The sequence below is a fragment of the Phocoena sinus genome, chromosome 2, assembly GCF_008692025.1.
Source record: "Phocoena sinus isolate mPhoSin1 chromosome 2, mPhoSin1.pri, whole genome shotgun sequence".
NCBI lineage: Eukaryota > Metazoa > Chordata > Mammalia > Artiodactyla > Phocoenidae > Phocoena > Phocoena sinus.
Genome location: NC_045764.1, coordinates 55455296 through 55477999, shown reverse-complemented (window position 1 = coordinate 55477999; position 22704 = coordinate 55455296). Strand labels below are relative to the sequence as shown.

The following is a 22704-nucleotide window of genomic DNA, read 5'->3' as shown; positions in this document are numbered from 1 at the left end:
AAATGTGGTTTAAAGAGAGCTTTGGATTTTATACAGAACGATATGAAAATATTTTGCATTGATTCTATGGCTATAGAAATCATCTGTGGACAAATGTGTGTGCCTTCCTTTTAAAATATTATTTTGTGCTCTTTTTAATATATGAAAAAATGTTTTAAATGTATTTCGGTAAACTTGATGGTTGAGTTCATTCTTTTGTTTTTTTTATTTTAATGAGACTCCTTTTATTTAAAAGAAAAAGAAGTATTCAGAGTTTTCTTCTGATTCTACCAGGCACTTTTCTAAGGAAGTATTCCTGCATACATACAGCAGAGACAAGGGCTTCTTAAAGAAAATTGCTACAGTATCATTTGCTTTACCTTTAAAGCTCATACAGGTTTTGCAGATCAGTATATAGTTTGTTTCACTTTCCTGTGTGTGTGTGTGTGTGTGTGTGTGTGTGTGTGTGTGTGTGTGACAGAGAGAGAGAGAGAGAGAGAGAGAGAGAATGGAGGAAATTGAACTTCTATAGTTTCCTCCTATCTGTATCTCCCCTTTCCAATGAACACAAAGCACATTTTTACATAATTTCAGATTTATACACTTGTATTTTGAATGAACTGATAGATTTTCTCTTTGTAGTTCTCAACTTCAGTAAAATTAAGCTGAATTTCCTCTGGATGTTTTGCTGCCCCTTTTTCCAGTCATGGGTGGTACTTTCTCTTATGTAAGTAGAAATCTTACATATCTCTAGCCTCTCACTGATTACCCTCCACTTGCATGCACACCCTGTCTAGTCCACCACCTCCTCTGTTTGTTATGGATGCTTAGAAAACTTTTCTTAATCTTAGAAACATTTTTCATATTGCTAAAGCAATCATCATTTCACTTAAAATTTAATCACACAGTTTAGCCCTTTCCTCATTTTTAGATATTTGCTTTTTTTTTTTTTTTTTTCCTGTGGTTCTGCTTGAGTCTTCTGTATCTCTGGCAAGGGAGTGATTTCCCCACTTGAGTGTGCATCAGCATCAACTAAGAGCTTGTTAAAACAGAGTGCAAACCCCCACCCAGGTTTTTCTAATTCACTTGGTCTGGTTTGGGGCCTGAGGATTCATATTTCTAACAAGTGCCAGGGTTGATCTGAGGCCCACACTTTGAGAGAATAGTTCAAACAGTGGGACTGGGGTTCACTAACGGGGTGGAGAAAAATCACTAAAGTGCACCAAGTCTGAGAGTGCAGAGCTGAAGCCCAGTTTAATATTGGACTCAGCATGTAAGCCAGTTTCTTTTTGCTTGTCCTTGTATTTTGAAGAAACTTTGTGCTTAACATACCTCCCAGTATTACTGTTATGACAACACGTGTGAAAATATACTTTATTTTTGTATAGGTGTTCTGCCTTTACAAATATCAGTGTCTACCCCTAGAAGACCCAAATATCTCAGTTTTTGTGGTTGAGTAGTGTAATATCCTGTAAATATATCCTAAGCAGGTTTGTTTTCAGCACTAATGGAAAACACCAGTGTCAGTTTTTGTAGTTGTTGTCAGCAGTTGTATGTTTGCTGAGTATTTATGACCTGAAATAATATATTTCTTCTTAGAAGACATTTTTTTACATAAGGATGCCTTTTTTTTTTTTTTTTTTTTTTTTTGGGTACGTGGGCCTCTCACTGCTGTGGCCTCTCCCATTGTGGAGCACAGGCTCCGGATGCGCAGGCTCAGCGGCCATGGCTCACGGGCCCAGCCGCTCCGCGGCATGTGGGATCTCCCGGACCGGGGCACGAACCCGTGTCCCCTGCATCGGCAGGCGGACTCTCAACCACTGCGCCACCAGGGAAGCCCCAAGGATGCCTTTTTTAAACAAAAGAATAAATTATGGCATTTCTATTGAAAATAAATGAGTATGCTTTACATACTCAAACTTTCTTAAGGCAAAGGGGGGAGGGGTTTTAGTCATAAACTCAACTCTGGAGGCAAAGGATTTGTTCAAGATCCCCCAGCAGTTTAGTTAAAATTAGGAGTCTATCTAATCTGTCTCCCTGGCAAGTAAGCCCTTAAGCAATATGCTAGACCTTTGTTACTCAAAGTGAGGTTTGTGAACCAACAGCATTGGCATCACCTGGGATCTTGTTAGAATGCAGCTCTCAGCTCCCACCCCAGGCTTACAGAATCACAACTCACAGGGTAACAAGCTCTCTGGTGAATCCTATGCTCACCAGACTTAAACTGCCTCCCAAATCTCAAGTCCCAGAAACAGAGTTAAGCCCAGAGAGCATTTGGATAGCTAATGCTTTGTAGTTATGTTCTAAGTCAGCTGCTGTTTAAGATTTGGTTTGGAGAGTTACCCAGGTGTGGGACCCTTTCAAATAGACAGGGATGTAAAGCCCTAGAGGTATAGTATCTTCTCTTTCTACCTCAGGACACCTTCCAACTGACAGGGCAGAGACATCCCATGATTTGCCTGGTGGGGACACTCACAAATTCTGGGAGTGGTGTAAATCCAAAGACGGTTACGATATCCCAACTGTGCAAGGCTCTTCTGACAGGATCACCTTCATGCATGACTGGATCTGACCCAAAGCCGATGGAGCCGGAACTAGCACTGCAAGTTGTATTTGTGAAGGATTCTGAAGCACCCAGGTTTAAGAAAATTGACATCAAGCAGGTGAACCGAGTTTGACCTGAGGCTTACTCAGGAATCAGTAAGGAAACAGGTGCATGCTTTAATATGCTTGAAAAACACATGTCCTGAAGGCGTTGTAGACCCTCCCCGAGAATGTTGCTGCAGAATAAGCTGGGAATCATTTTCTGTTTGCACTCAAGAAGAGACTTCCTTCTATCAGTCTAAGGAGAGCCCGACTGATTATTCAGGTAAGCAACAGTGATGCAGAATCCTAAAGCATGGGGTTTAATTGTAATACAGATGACGTGCAGGATCAGTTTTTCCAAGTCATCCTGTAGTTAAGGGGCTCCAGCCAGAGAGATGAGCTGAACTCCTAGGGAAGTGAGTAGCCCAGGGCTTGGTAAAAGACATGTATGTTCAGCCCTGGGCCTGTGATCATGTCAGAACTCAGAACCTGCTTCCATTTTCTGGTCAAGCGACCAAGGCTGATAAGAAGGTGGGCACAGCCATCCAGACCAACTCACAGTGGTCCTCCTTGGCACATTAAAACCGTTGTACTTTTGAGCAGAACCTAGGATTATTGGGGTTTGAGTACAACAGAGGATGTGAATGGAACCAGTACCAGCCAACATCTATTGAGTACTTGCTCTATATTGGTCACTTGTTCTTGCTCTCCATGGAATATTCCATTTTACAGATGATAAAAATGTCATACAGGGAATTCCCTGGCGGTCCAGTGGTTGGGACTCCATGCTTCCACTGCAGGGGGCCTGGGTTCAATCCCTGGTTGGGGAACTAAGATCCCACAAGCCACCCAGTGCGGCCAAAAAAAAAAAAAAAAAAGTCATACAAAGAGGCTAAGTGCCTTATTCAGGCCTACACACAAGTGAAGAAATAGAAGATGCATGGCTCTCCTAAAACTACTGGGTATCCCTTCCCAATCTTGACCTCCTCTTCCAATAGAGATAAATCCTCCATGCTGTTCTTTATAATTTTATCCCTTGTGATTACATATTTAAGCTATAGGAATACAGTTGATATAGTTTTGCCTGCTCTTAACTGTATATATTTTGTCTTTTTTCACTTAATATTATGTTTTCAGTATTCATCCATTTACTTGTAACTACAGTTGTTCGTTTTCATCTCCAGATAGTATTCTATCATTATCCATCTGTATTTATCACCACTATATCTATATCTCATACCACTATATACGTATAGATGTGTATATATACGTATATACTTATGAATATTTGTGTGTACATAGTAATGTTAAAATATGTATATATGTATGAATGATACCATTATATCTATATCCCACAGTAGATGTGCGCATTCTATACCTGACTATTGTTTAAGTCACATGAAGTCTGCAGTTTTCACCAACACTGCTGCCATGAATATCTAAGTATGTGTATCCTTAGACCCTAGCACTTAAACGTAAGAGTAGACCAGACACGTTCACTTAGCAATGTGAAAACTGACAAATGATGATTGTTAATAGATACCTATATGTCCAGCAGGAGGTTTTGGTGAGGATTGAGGCCTCTGGTTTAGTTATGGTGATTTTCTGGCTACTTAAATACAAATTCCATTAGTTCCATCTATCTCTTTATTAGACTGTGAAAACAATAATGGCAAAATCCATATGATTATTTTCTTTGTTGACTTAAACAGGATTGTGTGTGTGAAATACTGAAGTTATTCAGGATTGAGGCAGGAAAAGCTAAAATTTCAACCTCTTTTTTCTTTTCATCTGTGCCTCCGAGCATATGGTACAGATGTTAGTTATTTGTCTATAAAGGGCTCTTGGGGGAAAGACAGTTTCCAGTGTTTTATGTAAATCACAGAAGAAGTATCTGTATGCCTACAGATTTTGTAATTCTTCGATTCTCCAAATTAGCATTGCTAGCTCCCCTTGTGTACCTTCCACACTCTACTGGCTGCACACCTCCTTTTCTCTGCTACCATTTCTGCAAATGTACTCTATGAAGCTTTCAATATTGTACTCTTGGAGTCTTCCTTTCTGTATTAATTTTTCCAAATCATTTAGAAGGACATTTGAGAGAGGAGTGGGGCTAGAAACTGTAATCCATGTGAAAGTAATGGTGCCTCAGCATGATAAACCAAATGTGGCAAAATATTTAAAATTAGTGAATCTGGGTAAAGAGTAAATGAGAATTCTTTTTAATATTCTTGCAATTTCCATGTGTTTAAGATTGTTTCAAGATGAAAGTTAAATAATAGCATGGGTATACCCATTTGTTTAAAATTTAAAAAGATAAAATTTATGTAAACTTATATATGAGTAAAATTCCTCCAGGAGTATACACAGACACTGTTAACACAGGTGTTGATGTAAGTCTTGGTGTGGCAGTCTGGTAAAGGAACAGGGATCTAAGTATCATTCAAACTAACATACTTCTGAAAGAAGGGGCTATTCATAATCATTCCAGGATAACGGTTGTAAACTGAGCCTTTACGAGGCAGATAGAGATATATGGTCAACAGAGGTTAAAAGCAGACTTACCACTGTATGTCGTTTTGTTCATTTGATGTTTTAAAAAAATATTTATTTATTTACTTTGGCTGCAATGGGTCTTGTTGTGGCATGCGGACTTCTTAGTTGCTCATGCATGAGGGATCTAGTTCCCCAACCAGGGATTGAACCTGGGCCCCCTGCATTGGGAGCATGGAGTCTTACCCACTGGACCACCAGGGAAGTCTCACATTTGATCTTTTTAAACTATGTGAACATATTAGCTATTTAAATACATAAAAATAACATAATTAGATAAGGAACCACTTAAATATTCATAAAAATAATAAGCATCAGGAACTGGCCGAATTATTGGAATATCCTTAGAGTTAAGAGAATTAGGTAGATCTATCTGTTCTATGAGTACTCAAAAAGTATAAATCTAAATATCTATACTTGTTTCAGAACCTAACGTTTTCTCAAAATAGAAAAACTTTTTATACAATACAAATACTTTTATACTTACATAACTAATACATACATATTCTACGTATTTTAAATTTTTTAAACAAATGGGTGTCGGTGCTCACTTGGGCAACACATGTATTAAATACATGGGTATACTCTAACCGTACTATTTTTATTTTACTTTTATTTGGAAACAACCTTAAAATTATAGAAATTACAAGAATATTATTAAGAACTCTAATTTACCCTTTACCCAGATTCACTAATTTTAAATATTTTGCCACATTTTGTTTGTAATGTCCCCCTTTCCCACTATGTGTAAACTTTTTTGTTTGTTCTGGCCAATTTGAGAGACTGTTGCAGACATCATGCCACGTATGCATATATACTTCCTAAGAACAGGGATGTACATTTAGATACCCACAGTACAGTTATTAATTCAGGAACTTTAACATTTATGCAACTCTTTAATCTACAGTCTATATTCCAGTTTCTTCAGCTATCCCAATAATTTTCTTTATAGCATTTTTTTTTTCTGTTACAAATCTAGTTCAGGACTATAGATCCAATCAAGCTGCCATGGCTTTTTTAAAAATTTTATTATTTATTTATTTATTTATTTTTATTTTTTTTATGCCATGGCTTTTTAAGATTATTTTTAATCTGGAATGGTTCCTTAGCCTTCTTTGATTTTCATGTGGTTATTATTTTTGAAGCATACAAGCCAGGTATTTTATAGAATGCCCTCTGTGTAGGTCTGTCTGAAATGTCTTCAAGACTGTGTCATCTTAGCAGAGAAATATGCCAAGGAATCTTTGAAGGAAGAGATGAATCAGATGGTCATAACATGTAACAGTTACTTCATTTACTTCTGTTTTAAATTTCTAATACAGTTCCATGTAACTGTTTAGCCCTTTGGATTATTACATACCCACTGACTAATTTTCATTAAATTTTTGCCTTGTAATGATTAAAAAAAAAAAAAGTTGCCAAGCTTTATTTAGGTTGCAATCATGATGCCTTTTTGGTTTGCAAGAAACAATTTTTTACTATCATAGTCCAAAATGATGTTTTATAACTACATCATTCCTTCAGTATTTTGTAGTTGACATTCTATAAGAAAGGACTTTTCTCCCCCATCCTCCCATCTTGCCCCCCACTCATTTCTTACAATGTGGAAAGGTATTTAGAAGCTAAAGTCTCAGTGCTACTAATAGATTATTGCTTTTAGGTCCTTTCAGATATATAGACATAGCTATGTATATAACTATATATAGTATATATAACTATATGTAGTTGTATATAAGTATATATAGACATATAAAACTCTGTATGGGGTTGTGTATTTTTTTCAAGTGTTTATAATGTGTTCAATCCCAATTTAGTCACACAGGATTTTTCCTTGCCTTCTTCTATTCCCTATTTGTATCACTTCCTTCCACATTGACAACCCTCTCTCCCAATGTTGTCTTCTCTCCTCCTCTTTCTCCCCTTCCTTTCCTCTTCTCCATTCCCCTTCCCTCCCATTGGTTGTCAGGCTGGAGGAGCACAATGCAGGCATCAAAGATTTAATATCAAACTTTAGAAAATGTCACAGAAAATGAAAACAGGCTTCTGGAAAGTGAGAAGGGCTTGATCCAAGAGGAAGAGGAATAATTGTAGGCACTCAGAGCCTCGAGTGACCTTGGCTCAGCGGCAGCTGCAGGGACCCTGTACCACCCTCGTATTTGTCTGAGCCTTCCGTGGCAGAAGAAGCCTCAGACCCTGCGCTGAGTCCCAGCCAACCTTCCTTGATGCTGCCACACAGTTTCCTATGAAAGTCATATTGACATTTTCTTCCAAGCTATGTCCAACATTTCTTTTTCTGTTGGATAGTGAACACGAGGTCTGGGTTCAAGCAGTGATTCTTCTGTCAGTATCAGACTCTGCAACAGGAGAAAAATCATATTTTTCAAGTAAAGTTAAGTAAACAAATTTCAAGTTTGCCTAAAGAAGAGAATGAAAAACCTACTTCTTTAAGATTGAACTTTGGGATTCTGAGTAAGGAGGTCTCTGAGTAAATGTTGAAAAGTGATTTCTTGGTTTTTAAAGTTTCCTTGGTGGAATGGACAATTATATTGCTTTATGAAAGAGAGGGAAGGATATTTTATGCATAAATATTTTTCTTTTATTCTGCCCATGTCCTTAGTTTAAATTCTTAGAAGATAGATTACTATCTTCATAAATCTATGAATCTATGTCCTGTTATAGCTATACATTATTGGAACTGAGTTTTAACAATTTTAAAAGCTGTTTTGTAATTGAAAGTACATTGCTACAAGCTAATTTTTTAAAGTTTATTTTTAGTTATTTTAATTACAATTGCATAGTCTTTGATTACCAGGAACTTCACAATTAGTTTTGCTTCCACTTTTTTGCTTAGTTTTTAAATTAATTAATTAATTTATCTGTCTGTCTATCTATTGGCTGTGCCACGTGGCTTGTGGGATCTTAGTTCCCCGACTGGGGATTGAACCCAGGCCCCTGTGGTGAAAGCACTGAGTCCTAACCACTGGACTGCCAGGGAATTCCCTGTTTTTGTTTTTAAATTAAAGTGTTTTATTTACAGAAAAGTCACAGAAAAGGATTACAGAAAAGTCCAGAAAAGGATTAATACAATTTTATGAACACAATTTTGTTGGTAATAATTAACAGAATCAAGAGTAGTTTAATATATAATATCATTTGGTATATAATACACATTAAAATAGTTTTCGTTTTATGAAAGTTTATAAGTTTATCCATTAGTTTTCATGCTAACTCTATCCATTAGTATTTTATATTCCTTTTTTTAAACAAATCTAAAACTAAGGCAGTATACATGAAACAGATTTGATAAATATTTTAAAATCTTGCTATCTTCTGTATCAGATACTACTTTAATTTTAGAACCATCTTCAAATAAAATAGTCTGTCCATTATAATTCCTAAATGAATGAGTTAAGCATCAAATGGACATCATAATATGTAGAAGAAACTGTCATAAAATTTTAATGGAAAATATTGCATTAGCAATATCATAAATTAACAAAGAATTTTTAAAGAGTATTGCATGAAGTAAGGTACATTAAATGTTTTGTAATGATTAGGTCTAGAATATTTTTTACTTGCATTCTTGTTCATATAGTTTAAAACACTAAAACACTGACTTGAATGAAAGAGGACTATATTAAAATGAATAAGATTGCAGCATATGCCATTTTAAGAATAAAAGAAAGATGGACTAAGTGCTTTGATTTTATGTTCTCCATTCAAGTAGTCTTCAGTGTTTCTGTTATCTTTGAATAACAAAAAGGATTCTTTAAGTACTGTGTGGGAAAAAAAGACCACCTTTTTACTCATAGAAGAATCTAATCTTATTTGGATTGAATCTTCTAGATGTCTCAAGGCAATTCCTTTAAGTAATAGCAGTTCATTATAAGGTGGCCAAAAGTAATCACTAATTTTGACATATGGATCATGTGGGACATCAAAAAATCTATTTATATGAATCTCTAACATTTCATGTAATGCTATTAGTTATGCAGTTGATTTTTTAATGTTTTTCTTTTTTCCTCTATATTTTTGTTATTTTAAAATTTCTTTTTAATTTATTTTCAAAAAAATTTTTGAAGTATATTTGCTGTATAAAACTGTATGTTACAGGTGTACAATATAGTGATTCACAGTTTTTAAATGTTATGCCTTATTTATGGTTATAAAATATTGGCTATATTCCCTGTGTTGTGCAATATATCCTTGTAGCTTATTTTATCAATAATAGTTTGTGCCTCTTAATCTGATACCCCTATATTGCCCCTCTGCCCTTCATTCTCCCCACTGGTAACCACTAGTTTGTTCTCTATAGCTGTGAGTCTGCTGCATTTTTGTTGTTGTTATATTCACTAACTTATTGTATTTTTAGGTTCCACATATAAGTGATATCATACGGTATTTGTCTTTCTCTGACTAGTTTCACTTATCATAATACCTTCCAAGTCTATCCATGTTGCTGCAAATGGCAAATTTTTGTTCTTGTCCATGTATATATATATGAAGCAAAATATATGTTCCATATATACATACAATGGAATGTTACTCAGCCTCTTTATCCATTCATTTGTTGATGGACACTTAGGTTGCTTCTATATCTTGACTGTCTTAAGTAATGCTGCTATGAACATTGCGGTGCATGTATCTTTTTTAATTAGTGTTTTTGTTTTTTATGGATATATACCCTGGAGTGGAATTGCTGGGACATATGTTAGCACTATTTTTAGTTTTTTTTGAGAAACCTCCAAACTGTTTTTCACAGTGGCTGTACCAATTTACATTCAAACTGGCATTGTATGAGGGTTCTCTTTTTCAAGTCCTGGCTAACATTTATTATTTGTGGATTGTTTTTTTTTTTTTTTTTTTTTTTTTTTTTTTTGGCTGCACCACACGGCATGCAGGATGGTTCCCCAACAAGGGGATTGAACCCAGACCACTGCAGTGAAAGTCCCAAATCCTATCCACTAGGCCACCAGGGAACTCCCTTATTTGTGCTATTTTTGATGACAGCCATTCTGACAGATATGAGGTGATACCTCATTGTACTTTTGACTTGCATTTCCCTAATGATTAGCCATGTTCCCTAATGATTAGCCATGTCTTTTCACGTGCCTGTTGGCCATCTGTATGTCCTCTTTGGAAAAATGTCTATTCAGGTCTTCTGCCCATTTTTTAATCAGAAGGAGAAATTAAGGAAGCAATCCCATTTACCATCACATCAAAAAGAATAAAATACCTAAAACTAAGCCTACCTAAGGGATCAAAATACCTGTACTTGGAAAACTATAAGACACTGATGAAAGAAATTGAAGACAACACAAACAGATGGAAAGATATACTGTGTGATTGGAGTGGAAGAATCAATATTGTTAAAATGACCATATTACCCAAGGAAATCTACAGATTCAATGAAATCTCTATCAAAATACCATGGGTGGGACTTCCCTGGTGGTCCAGCAGTTAAGACTCTGTGCTTTCAATGCAGGGGGCCCAGGTTCGATCCCTGGTCAGGGAACTAGATCCCACATGCCACAATTAAAGGCCTGCATGCTGCAACTAAAATGATCCTGCATGCTACAACTAAGAATCCAGCACGCCACAGTGAAGACACTTCCTGCTGCAACTAAGGGGTGGCACAGTGGTTGAGAGTCCGCCTGCTGATGCAGGGGACATGGGTTTGTGTCCCTGTCCAGGAAGATCCCACATGCTGCGGAGCAGCTGTGCCTGTGAGCCATGGCCGCTGAGCCTGAGCATCCAGAGCCTGTGCTCCACAACGGGAGAGGCCACACAGTGAGAGGCCCATGTACCGCAAAAAAAAAAAAAAAAAAAAAAAAAAAATGCCATGGATAATTTTCGCAGAACTAGAACAAATAATTTCAAAATTTATATGGAAATGCAAAAGGCCCCAAATAGCCAAAACAATCTTGAGAAAGGACACTTTTGGAAGAATCAGGCTCCCTGACTTCAGGCTATACACAAAGCTATGGTAATCAAAACGGTATGGTACTGGCATAAAAACAGACACACAGGTCAATGGAACAGAATAGAAAGCCCAGAACTAAACCCAGGTGCTTATGCTCCATTAATCTACAACAAAGGAGGCGAGAATAGACAATGTTTTTCTTTTTCAATTTTCTATCAGTTACAGGAAAATGGTCTCAAAACTCACCCAAGGTAATCAAGAGTTTCTCCTTAAATTCTTTTTTTTAAACATCTTTATTGAAGTATAATTGCTTTACAATGTTGTGTTAGTTTCTGCTGTATAATAAAGTGAATCAGCTATATATATACATATATCCCCATATCCCCTCCCTCTTGTGTCTCCCTCCCACCCTTCCTATCCCACCCCTCTAAGTGGTCACAAAGCACTGAGCTGATCTCCCTGTGCTATGCGGCTGCTTCCCACTAGCTATCTATTTTACATTTGGTAGTGTTTATATGTCAGTGCTACTCTCTCACTTCATCCCAGCTTACCTCCCCATGTCCTCAAGTCCATTCTCTACATCTGCATCTTTATTCCTGTCCTGCCCCTAGGTTCATCAGAACCTTTTTTTTTTTTAAAGATTCTATATGTATGTGTTAGCATACAGTATCTTTTTTCTCTTTCTGACTTACTTCACTCTGTATGACAGACTCTAGGTCCATCCTCCTCACTATAAATATCTCAGTTTCGTTTCTTTTTATGGCTGAGTAATATTCCATTGTATATATATGCCACATCTTCTTTACCCATTCATCTGTCGATGGACACTTAGGTTGCTTCCATGTCCTGGCTACTGTAAATAGTGCTGCAGTGAACATTGTGATACATGACTCATTTTGAATTATGGTTTTCTCAGGGTATATGCCCAGTAGTGGGATTGCTGGGTCATATGATAGTTCTATTTGTAGTTTTTTAAGGAACCTCCATACTGTTCTCCATAGTGGCTCTATCAATTTACATTCCAACAAACAGTGAGAGAGGGTTCCCTTGTCTCCACACCCTTAATTCTTTTATATTAAGCATTTTTGTTTTCAGCTTATTAAAGGTTCTCAATTCAGAAAAAGATGTCACTATGTGATGTTTCATTGTTTACTATATTAAGAGATTCCAGTATCTGTTGCTGTTCATTCAGCCACTATTTTTTCTTTATCTTTTCATTCTTTGACATTACCATTCTAGACAGTACCATTTGTAGTTCATGTCTTAATTTTTGGAACTCTTCTTTTCCTAATGTTACCAGAACATCTTCATTCAGTGGGATTAATTTAGGAGTTTCTTTCTGCCATTGACTAATTCCAGTGGTGGTTAAACATTTCACTGACATAATTAATGATAACTGAGCATTTGAATCAGTGAATGTCTCAGTTCCAGCAAGCAATGTCTTATTCTGACATTCTTCCACATCATTTCATATTTCTTCACCTTCTTTGGTAAGTTCTTCTTCAGCATCTCTAGTGTCTTCCACATCTGTAGTACACTCTGTATCTTGCTGATTCAGTGACTTGCACTTATAATTTTCTTAGCCTTATGATAATTTAAAAAGTTTTGGGACCTTGGGCAATCCCTTAAACCAGTGGTCCTCAACATTTTGGCACCAGGGACTGGTTTCATGGAAGACAGTTTTTCCACAGACCAGGGTGGTGGGGAGGATGGTTCAGGCGGTAATGTGAGAGATGGGGAGCAGCAGATGAAGCTTCGCTGGCTCACCCGCCACTCTCGTCCTGCTGTGTGGCCCAGTTCCTAACACGCCGCGGACCGGTACCAGTCCACAGCCCAGGGATTGGGGACCCCTACCTTATACTATCTGTGCATGAGTTTCCTTATCACTCTATTCAGAGAATGTGCTAGAGAATAAAGGAGTACTTGAAGGGAAGCCGTCAAGTTAATCAGTTTCCTCAGTTCCCTACCACTTTGTCTTTCCCTCCTAACAGGTGGGTTTTTGGAGCTGTCATTGGTGCAGGAGCTAGATAAGAGTGGCACTTGAGGCCTGGCTGGACTTTGGGCAATTCCCAATTCCAGCACGTGGGAAGTTTTCCCCCACACCACCAAGCAATTCTCTAGGTGTCCTGCAATTCAACTCAATTCTGACATTATCTATCCAGTGATAGCATCAGATTCCACAGGTTAAGGACTCAGTCTCACAAGACTGCCCCGTTCTGCTTCAGATATCAATCACAAGTTTAGGTTGTCACCTGTGTCTCTGATCAACTGGCTAAAAATCAGAGGTTCCTACGATCCCCTCCTTGGGTTCAATTAATTTGCTAAAATGGCTCACAAGACTTAGAAAACCAATTTACTCACTAGATTATCAGTTTATTACAAAGGATATTAAAAGTTAGGAATCAGCAGCAATAGGAACAGATACGTAGAGTAAGGTCCTGAACAAAGGAACTTCTGTCCCCATGGAGTTTGGGTCCAGCACTGTGGCGAATGGAAGTGTTCTAGTTCACAAACCTAGAAGTTTTAGAAACCCCATCCTTTTGTTTTTTTATGGAGTCTTCATTATATAGGCATGGTTGATTAAATCATTGGCCACTGGAGATTGATTTTAATTTCAGCCCCTCTCCCCTCCTCAGAGGTCTGGGGATGGGACTGAAAGTTCCAGCTCTCTTATCAATTGGTTATCTTGGCAACCAAGCCAGCCCTCACCCTTTCCGACCTTCCAAAGTCACCGTATTAACATAATACGGTGTATTTTGTATTAACATAACAAAAGATACCTTTTTCAATCTCAGCACCAGAAATTCCAAGGGTTTTAGGAGCTCTGTGCCAGAAAGGGGGACCAAATATATATTTCTTATTCTAAGTTGCAGTATCACAGGTATCCAGCTCCTAAGTGTTGCAGGAAAGAAAGTGGGGCCGGAGAGAATGGTAACATCCCAGGTCACATCCAAGTCCCTGGGATAGCCACCGAGTGTGGGTTCTTGGCTTCACACAGGAAAGAATTCAAGAGCGAGCCATAGTAAGGTGAAAGAAGGTTTATTTAGGGAGATACATACTCCATAGAGTGTGGGCCATCTCAGAAGGGGAGAGGCACTAGGATACAGGGTTGTCAGTTTTTACAGGGGTGGGTAATTTCATAGACTAATGAATGGGAGGATTATTCCAACTATTTTGGGGAAGGGGTGGGGATTTCTAGGAATTGGGCTACCACCTGCGTTTTGGACTTTTATAGTCATTGGCCTCAGAACTGTCTTGGTGCCTGTGGGTGTGTCCTTTAGCTGATATATTACAATGAGCATATACTGAGACTCAAGGTCTAGTGGAAGTCAATCATCCACCATCTTTGACCTAGTTGGTTCTAACCAGTTTATGTCATGTCCCCAATGGCTATCATTCTTTTAAAGGTTGTGCCTTGCCCCCTTCCTATCTTACCAGCAGTAAGGGGTCTCTCCTTCAGGGCTGGGGCTCCATATCCTGTGAAATGCCAGGCAGCCCCAGTGGCAAGTTGCCACCATTATGGCACTCTCCTCAGCCCATCACTTACCACCACAGAGCCACTGCTTCTGTTTTTTAGTTTTGCCTGTTGGCCCTCCTCTACTAAGCCCCTGTTTATACTAGCAATGATGCCAGATACACTAAATGGTTTCTAGCTTATTTCAGTCTTCTTTGTTAATTATACTGTGCCTCCCAGCAGTGAGAGTCATTGATTCCGTAATGTTGATTGAATGTTTACTCTTTGTCAGCCCATTTGTGGAATTGTTGACAAAACAGCTATGACTCTTGTGGGGAGCTAGTTTGGAAAAGAGACAGGGCAAACAATCAGACAACTTGCTGTCTACAAGAGGACAATGAGCTAAGTGCCTGGTGTTTAGGAGCCTAGTGGAGGGTGATCAGGAAGAGATTCTTAGGAAAGTCAATAATTGGGTTGGGGCTCAGGGGTAAGCCCATGGTTTGGAAATAGAGGGATTTGATGGAAGTTCACAGACAAGGAAACTGAACACATCAGAGGCATTACCAAAAAGCAAAAGACCTGCCTCACAAACATATGGAGAGAGAAGGGAGAGCAAAAGTTTGGGATTTAACATGTATATGGGTCCCATAGAGTAGAGGGAACATGGCATTCATTGAAGGATTTTTATCAGTGTTGTTCTCTGGTGAGATATGGATAAGTCTACAGGATAATTGGAGAAACAGAAAGAATGGGATCATAGAGATACATTTGGGACTGATTCAAACTGTATTCATTTATACTGAGGGTCAGCAAAGTACAACCTGTAGTCAAATCCACACCTCTGCCTTGTATGTATAAGGCTTGTGAAATAAAATTGGTTTTTATATTTTTAAGTAGTTGAGAAAAATCAGAGTACTATTTCTTCAAATTTCAGTGTCCATAGTAAAGTTTTATTGGAATACAGTCGTGCAAATTTGTTTACACATTGTCTATGGCTGCTTTCGCACTACAACAGCAAAGTTGAGTAGTTGCTACAGAGACCTATATCTCTTAAGGCTTAAAATATTTACAGCTCTTTACAGAAAAGGATTACTAACCTGTAATTTACAGAATTAAACTATTTTTGTTGAATGCCCATGTCAAGGCAGGCTATCAGTTATTCATGTATATGTTGTAGGGGATCACAAGTTAAGAATACAAGAGCTTCCATTTTGGTGGAAGTTAAATTTTACTTAATAGGTGGGTTTATTTGAAATCTAGATAGAAATACTGGCATATGGAATGTGAATTATGTTATGGCATCTCTGCCTCTGAAAACCTCCTGAGAGACTTCCTGAAGGTAATGCTGTCCAAACTGAGACAAGGATGGAGAGAGGTTAGAGGCCAGAGGCCAGAGTCTGAGCTGAAATTCGGATGTGAAAGGACCATGGAGGAATGGGGAGTGTTTCTGTTACCAGGTTCGTCGACTGAACCCACGCTGGGGTCCTAGCCTGGCTGAGACCCCTTGTCTCAGCCAGGGAGGTTCTTTTTCTGATCAGATCCATGCAGTCAATAATGAAACTGATGCTGAGACTGGAACAGCAGTGGCCAAAGAATGGAGAAGCAGGAACCTAGTTCACAACTCAACTTCTCAACCCAATTCAGGCAGAGACACCAAATATATAGGAGAGTCGAAATAAAAGGGAGGGTTTTGGAAAGAGTGGGAGGGATATTCATGAGTTATCTGAGACAGATGAGTGGTTTGGACCCAAAACTGATGCAACTCTCCTTTTTAGTCCTTGTGTGGAATTTTCTGGTTGTTGTCGTGGCAATCATCAGCTGTTCTGGTGGTGGTGGGTGTGTCATTTAGCTAATGTGTTACTGTGAGTGTATAATGAGGCTCAAGGTCTACTGGAGGTTGAATCTTCTGCCATCTTGGGCCTAGTTGGTTCCAAACAGTTCTTGTCATTTTTTGTCTATGCAGCTTCCTCCTGAAACTTAGATTAAGTGTAATTGGTTTCCATTTGAGAGAGTGGCAGGGGTATGATTCTTGGGCCACAACCTTGGTAACATTTCTTGTCTTGTTTGTGAAGTGGAAAGCATTTTTGGAGCAGGGTAGGGAAGGGAGAGGAGACATTGAAGGATCCCAAGGAGAATGATCCATGCCAAGTCCTCTAGATTGGAGATCGCTTTGCTCTAAATATGTCATTTCTAGCATGCGTGACCTATTTGGAGTAAACACAATCAAGGGAGGTTCTAAACAGGAGAGCTTTCAGTGCAATGGTATCTGAAAAGTTGCCCTCAAATAAGGTTAGGTATTAGAAAGCTCTTCCTGCTTTTGAGAAAAGTGAACTTTGGGTGTTCACTCTTTGGGACTATGGCAGAGAAGTATTATAAATTGTGTGGCTTATATTCTTTCTCCTTTTTGCACTCTTCCTGCTCCTTCCCACTGAAGATTCCCATGAGTGGCCTCTGAATTGTGTAATTAATGAACCTCTTGCTGAAATATACACTTACTTATATTCCATGATTTTGTGTAAAACTTGTCTTTAAGAATCAGGGACAGCTTAACATGCCCTTTGGCATCAAGATCTGGGAGGCCAAGTTTGGTGTCTTATAAACTTTCAGGGAACCCAGATTCCTGATATCTGGTAAGAAGGGTGGTACTGAAATGTGAAGGTGTTGGGAATCAGAGTCTCAGTGGAGGGGAGACAGATTTTGATCATAGTGCACGTTTGGACCAACGGACTAATGATGGTTGGGGCCAGGGTAGTGGGGACCAAAGAAATATTTTACTTATTTTAAATTATCAACAGAATTTATTGTTGATACAAATGTTAATTAAATATATTTTACCAATAACTTATAAAGCAATTGATAGAACCAAAACAATTTCCCTCTAAAGGTATAATACTGACTTTTTTGTATTTTTAAAAAATTTGCATCTGGTCTTGCTTTTCATGAATCTAATAATTTGCTTACTCATCATAATGCTAGGCACTATTATTTTTTATTGTGGTAAAATTCATGTTACATAAAATTTACCATTTAAATGTACAGCTCAGTGGCATTGTGTGTCACCTTGTTCTGCAATCATCAACCATACATCTCCAGAACTCTTGCAAAACTGAAATGGTACCCACTAAACACAATTCCCCATTACTCCCTATTCCCAGCCCCTAGCAATGACCATTCTGCTTTCTGTCTCTATGAATCTGACTACTCTAGGTATCTCATATAAGTAGAATCATACAATATTTGTTCTTTGCTGTCTGGCATATTTCACTCACATAATGGCCTGACATTTCATCCATGTTGTAGCTATGTGTCACAATTTTCTTCCTTTCCAAGGTTGAATAATATTCCCTGGTATGTATATACCACATGTACATACCACATATGGTATTTCTGTTTTCTTTTGTTTTTTTCCCCCAGAAATAACATAGAGATGAATCCATAACAGATGCACCATTTTACCTTCCCAAGGGCAAGGCACAAGAGTTCCAGTTTCTCTACATCCTTGCCAACACTTTTTTTTTTTTTTTTTTTTTTTTTTTTTGCGGTACGCGGGCCTCTCACTGCTGCGGCCTCTCCCGTTGCGGAGCACAGGCTCCGGACGCGCAGGCTCAGCGGCCATGGCTCACGGGCCCAGCCACTCTGTGGCATGTGGGATCTTCCTGGACCGGGGCACGAACCCGCGTCCCCTGCATCGTCAGGCTGACTCCCAACCACTGTGCCACCAGGGAAGCCCATTTTTATTATTATTATTTTTAATACAATAGTTATCCTAATGGGTGTAAAGTGGTATCTTGTATACTGATTTTTACTGATTGGTATATCTTCTTTGGAGAAATGTCTGTTCATGTTATTTCCCCATTTCTTAATCAGGTTGCTTTGTTGAGTTGTAGGAGTTCTTTATATACTTTGGATATCAGTTTATAAGATTGCAAATATTTTCTTCTGTGGGTTGCTTTTTTCACTCTGTTGATTTGGTACACAGAAGTTTTTAATTTTGATATACTCAAGTTAATTTATTTTTCTTTTGTTTCCTGTGCTTTTGGTGTCATATTCAAGAAATTGTTGTCAAATCTAATATTACAAAGCATTTCTCAATGCTTTCTAAGAGATTTATAGTTTTAGCTTCTAAGTTTAGGTCTTTGATCCATTATGAGTTAATTTTTGTGTATGATGTAAGGTAAGGGCCCAACTTCATTTTTTTTGTTTTTGCATGTGGCTTTCCAATTTTCCCTGCACCATGTGTTGAAAAGACTGTTCTTTTCCTATTGAATGGACTTTACACCCTTGTTGAAATAATTTGACCTATATGCAAAGGTTTATTTCTTGGCTCTCTATTCCATTGGTCTATATAGTTTGCATTCTTCTTTAAAAATATTTTTTAGGCTTTACATTTCAAAAGCAGCATTCCTAGTACAGCATATAGGAATAAATACAGCGGGAAAGATTTTTTCAAGTTTTATTCAGAAATAATTGCCAGACATCTCTTTATAAGTTTAAGATGTTATACCATGATGGTTTCATTTACATATATTGTGAAACGAAGATTTAAAAAAATATTTATTTATTTATTTGGCTGCTCTGGGTCTTAGTTGCAGCATGTGGGATATTTGTTGCGGCATGCGGGATCTTAGTTGCAGCATGCGGGATCTAGCTCCCTGATCAGGGATGAACCTGGACCCTCTGCATTGGGAGCATGGAGTGTTAACTACTGGACCACCAGAGAAGTCTATGAAAGGAAGATTGTTAATTACACTATTCTGACTAGGAATCCCTGACAACTTGTGTGATGTAAGTCAGGTGACTAACATAGAGATCAGCAAACTTTTTCTCTAAAGGGCCAATTTTTTGGAGAGACAGAGATTTATTTTAAGAAATTGACTCATGTGATTGTGGAGGCTGGCAAATCCAAAATCTGCAGGGTAAACTAGCAGGTTGGAGACCCAGGGAAGGGTTGATGTTACAGCTTGAGTCCAAAGGCCATCTGCTGGCAGAATTCTGTCTTTCTTAGGGTACCTCAGTCTGCTTTTGCTTAAGACCTTCAGCTGATTTAATGAGACTTATTTACATTATGGGGAATAATCAGCTTTACTCTAAGTCTACTGATTTAAATGTTAATCCCATCTGAAGAATATTTTCACAGCAACATACAGGTAGTGTATGTATACAGGTAGTGATTGACCAAATATCTGGGTACTGTGTCCTAGTCAATTTGACACATAAAATTACCCACACAGTCAGATAGTAAATATTTTTGGCTTTGTGGACAAAATAGTTTCTGCTGTGTAGGGGAGGAAAAAGCTTTCCTCAGTCTTCCCCCTGGCTAGGTCTGAAAATTAAACTGAAAAAGGCATGCAAATTTATTTATGACTTAAAAAAATTTTTTTGGCAGCACCGCAGGGCTTGCGGGATCCTAGTGCCCTGACCCGGGATGGAACCCCGGATCCTCGGCGGTGAAAGCATGGAGTCCTAACTACTGGACTGCTAGGGAATTCCCCATGCAAATTTATTTAATGTGAGTTTTGTGTGACACGGGAGACTTCATTTCTAAGGAAATTAATACCTGTAGAAACAGACCTTGAGTATTTTTATGCTAGGTTTAATGAGGAATAGGCAGTTGTATAGAAGTATAAGTCAGAGAGGATGAGGTTAGTGTAGAAAACTGGGGAAAATTTATTAAAACCTGTTTGTTCTGATTCTTCTTGGCATCCTTTTGTCTTTGGAAATAAGGATGATCCTTCCCCCAGGGTATAGGGAGGGCACATCTCACATGAGGCTTTTATGACTTGTTTCAGAGGAAGAGGGTTGGGAAAAGATCAAAGTGACCTTCCTGCTTCTGCCATTTTCTCAAACACCTTGAGTTTAAAATATTCAATATGCCAAGGTGCCGTATGTTGGGGTAGTATGCCCTTAACCCCATCGGTTGTTACTACTCAACTGTGCAGCTGTAGCCATAGCTAATATGTAAACAAATGTACAAAGCTGCTGGGGGATAATAGAAAAAAATATGTATCAGTCTCTGCTCCCAGTTCCTGGCATAGACCTCCTAAAACCTTTTAAATTTCCTAAGTAATAAGAACACTAGGAGCATCTCTTTTTCTAATATTTGGTCTTTGACCTCATCCTTGTCACAGGGCTCCTAAATCTCTTGTAAGTTCCTACATGATAAGAACACTTGGAGCATCTTCTATTCTAATGAGGTGACTCTGGGTGGGCTCCTGGGTGGCTCCTGGTCACCAGAAAGACAAAGCCATGCTTAGAAGCTTGGAATTGTTCAGACCCACCCTGCACATCTCCTTAATAATTGACCATGCCTACGTGAGGAAGCTACCATAAAAATCCCCAAAGTACAGTGTTCCAAGAGCTTCTAGGTTGGTGAACATATCAATGTACTGGGAGGGTAATGCACCCCAGGTTCATGGGACAAAACCTCCTATGCTTGGGACCCTCCCAGACCTCACCGTAAGTATCTCTTCATCAGGCTATTCAGCTGTATCATTTATCATATCCTCTAATAAACCATGAAATGTAAGTAAAATTTTCCCTAAGTTCTGTGAGTTGCTCTAGCAAATTAATTGAACCTGAAGTGGGAGGAGGTTATAGGAACCTCCAATTTGTAGCCAAGGCAGACAGAAGCGTCAACTGGAAAAAAAAAAAAGCACAACCTAAAAGTTGAGAATTATGTTTTATTCAGCAGATTTTCTGAGGACTTAAGCCCAGAAGACAGCCCCTCAGATAGTTCTGAAGGACTGTTCCCCAGAGGTAAAGGAGGAGCCAGGATATATAGAAATTTTTGCAAAAAACAAACAAAAACTCTCCCCAAACCAGGTAGTGGGAACATTAAAAGATTACTGTTAATTAAAGAAAAAACAGCTATCTCAAGTTAATGAATTTAACACTTTTCTTTGGGAAGATGCAAGAGTCTGGGCTCATTGAAATCATTCTTTTGATATGCACCTTAACCATCTAGGGGATGGCATCCTGTTTTTCTCCATCCTGAATCCCCTCAGGGTACACAGTTGGGGGCGGCTGCTGTGGCTGATGGCTTCATGGTGGCAACATCCTTTGTTTACTAATATGGCAGTCTACATTCTCTGTCCACAGAAGTTATGGGTAACCTGGGGACATGTTCCTTGCATTTGGAATCTGATGTGGGGTGGGAGCAGTCTTGTGGGACTGAACTGTGAGATCTGACCTGTGGGATCACACTATATCGAGGTGGTTAGTGTTAGAATTGAGTTAAATTGTAAGACACCCAGCTGGCATAATGGATAACTGCTTGTTGTAGAGAAAACCCCACACACATTTGGTGACAAAAGTGTCAGAAGTGAAGTATTGTATGTGAGTCTGGTAATTGTGTAAGGCTAAAGGAGAAACACACAGGAGTTAGGGACCTGGATTTATCCCTACTCAGGGAAAGCCTGGGTTTTTCTTTTTTTAAATAAATAAATAAATTTATTTATTTATTTTTGGCTGCATTGGGTCTTTGTTGCTGCACGCGGGCTTTCTCTAGTTGCGGCGAGCAGGGGCTACTCTTCGTAGCGGTGCACAGATTTATTGTGGTGGCTTCTCTTGTTGTGGAGCACGGGCTCTAGGCGCGCGGGCTTCAGTAGTTGTGGCACACCGGCTCAGTAGTCGTGGTTCGCGGGCTCTAGAGCGCAGGCTTGGTAGCTGTGGCACAGGGGCTTAGTTGCTCTGCGGCATATGGGATCTTCCTGTACCAGGGCTCGAACCCGTGTCTCCTGCATTGCCAGGTGATTTTTTTTTTTTTTTTTTTTTTTTTTTGCCAGGCAATTCTTAACCACTGTGCCACCAGGGAATCCCATGCCTGGGTTTTTCTATTCAGGCATGTTCTGCATGCACTTTATTCCTGGATACTGAAATTTGAACTTCATATAATTTTCATGTGTCACAAAATAGTCTTTCTTTTGATTCCCTCCCAACTGTTTAAAAAATGCATAGGCTGTAGGTGGGATTTGATGTAGTTATCTGACAGTCTGGAGAATTCTTGTCCCAAAGCCTGGAGACACAGTGAGAATGTGTGCAAAATCTGTGGGTGGAAGAGTGTCTTTTTATTGCTTGTGTCCTGTTTGACCATTTTCTAGAGGAGTAGGTACTTTCTTCCTCTGTTCAGTCTCTCCCTGAGTTGGTTCTGGGATTTTCCAAGAAGGCTGCTAATAGGATAATCTTCCTCCTGCACTTCCCAGGGTCAGGG

General features: G+C 38.8%; 1 pseudogene; it reads right to left on the bottom strand.

Annotated features, from left to right (window-relative positions):
- Positions 1–7367: 7367 nt before the first annotated feature.
- Positions 7368–17788, bottom strand: LOC116748552 (annotated as a pseudogene).
- Between the last annotated feature and the right edge of the window lie 4916 nt (positions 17789–22704).